Below are 1,997 nucleotides of genomic sequence, written 5' to 3' on the forward strand. Positions count from 1 at the left end.
GGGGGGGGGGGGGCTCTCTCGCCTGCCCCAGACTGGCCCCCAGCATCCGCCAGGTCAGCCCTGCCCCACCTGGCGGTCATCAGGGTGACCCTCATTTTCAACAACCTTGGGAAGCAGTGGCTGTCCGCATATTACCTACCCGACCGTGAAGACCCACAACAGCAAACCATCAGGGAGACTTTCCATCTGGTACCCAAGAAAGATGAAAATGTTTGTAAACCTCCTAGAAGGAGGGCTATTAATTTGAGGATCTGACCACAAACTGACTTATGGACATTACACACAGCATTATATTTTGTCTTCCATGTGGATTCTTTAGAGAGCAAAGTTGGTATTTTAGATCTAATTCGGATATTCTTAGAAACATTTGACAAGTATTTTTGAAAATGTCTGAACTGGATTTAATTCTCCCTGTAGACAAGGTTGACAGTATTTTGCAGAAATGGTGCTGGGGGAATGGTATTGGAGACCGACACGAATGAGATTGTTATATATACTGATGCACAAAATACCCTGAAGACATCTGAGGCTGGCGTAGCAGGAGGTCCAGTACATGCTGATCCACTGTAAAGAATATGAATCTTGGGGGCTCCTGGGTGGCTCAGGTCATGATCTCAGGGTCCTGGGATCGAGCCCCGTATCGGGCTTCTTGCTCTTGCTTAGCGGGGAGCTGTTTCTCTCTCTCCCTCTGCCCTTCCCCCCTACTCCTGCGTGCACTCTCTCTCTCTCAATATATAAAATCTTAAAAAAAAAAAAAAAAGATTATGAATCTTCCTGCAATCCCAAGAAATATTAACATTGATGACATAAGTATAAAAATGCCAAGCCAGGCTTCTCTTAGATAAAAAATTAGAAAAGCTAAAAAAAAAAAAAAAAAAAAAAAGACTATTCCCAGGTAAAATCCAGAGGGAAAGGTCATTTAAGGTTACATGCGTTGTTCACCAAAAATAGGGGAGACTGTTAATTTGTGCTCTTGAATTTAAGTCAAGGTACCATACAGAAGTTGTGTAACATTGAGTAATTCTGTGTGTTTTTGTTTCTCTTCTAATCTGTATTCCTGTGCCCCTCAAAGGCCAGCCTCTCATACTGGCCACTACAGTATTTCAGAAAATGTTTCTTTAATTATGTACAACCCAAAATGTTGCTGTTTCGAATGGGTTACAAGTGTAGCATTCTTTAATTCTTTCTGCTATTTGTCACAGTTGTTATTTAAAGAATCAAGCATGTATTGCATGAAAACATTATGACCTTTTTCTCCTGGCTAAAATAAGCGCCAACGTAACTGGGGGAAAAAATGATCTATGATCTGGGTTCCCTTAAGTATGACTGTGAACATTTAATCATAACTTTTCAGTTGTGATTTTATGTTCACATATTTGAGTATCTCCCAATATTTGTTTACTTATTTATTTATTTATTTAGAGAGTGGGGGGAGGGGAAGAGGGAGAGAGAGAATCTTAGGCAGGCTCCACCCCCATCGAGGAAGTCAACGTGGAGCTCTGTCTCACGACCCTGAGAACGTGCCATGAGCCAAAATCAAGTCGGACGCTTAACCAACTGAGCCATCCACGTGCACCTCTCCCAATTTTTAAAAGAAAAATTTCAAATGTATATGGCCTATCCACAGATTTCTCATATCCTCTTTATTTTGAAAAATCTTGTAAGTACATGAACATTGAAAGAATACCATTATGAAAGCCTGTGTGCGCATTACCTAGATTCAACAACTGTCAACAACTTGCCATGTTTATCTCGCCGCAGACACTTTGTATGCTTAACTGACCATGTGATAAGGTTCATGACACTTGCTCCTTCTGTTGCTTCCTCCTCCTCCTGGCCCTGCCCAGAACCCTTCACCAACTCCCCTTTCTGCTTGGCCCTTGAATACGGGCATTCTAAATGGCCCCAGCTCCATCCTTTATCTCAAATTAAGAACCAGGACATTTTGTCTCCTATTAAAGGCCTATCAGGCACCAGAAGATGGAGAGAAATTGCTT

General features: G+C 42.0%; 1 pseudogene; it reads left to right on the plus strand.

Annotated features, from left to right (window-relative positions):
• Positions 1–15: 15 nt before the first annotated feature.
• Positions 16–657, plus strand: LOC121106062 (annotated as a pseudogene).
• Positions 658–1,997: the final 1,340 nt, after the last annotated feature.

Source organism: Ursus maritimus, unplaced genomic scaffold (genome assembly GCF_017311325.1).
Source record: "Ursus maritimus isolate PB19 unplaced genomic scaffold, ASM1731132v1 scaffold_30, whole genome shotgun sequence".
In the NCBI taxonomy this organism is placed as follows: Eukaryota; Metazoa; Chordata; class Mammalia; order Carnivora; family Ursidae; genus Ursus; species Ursus maritimus.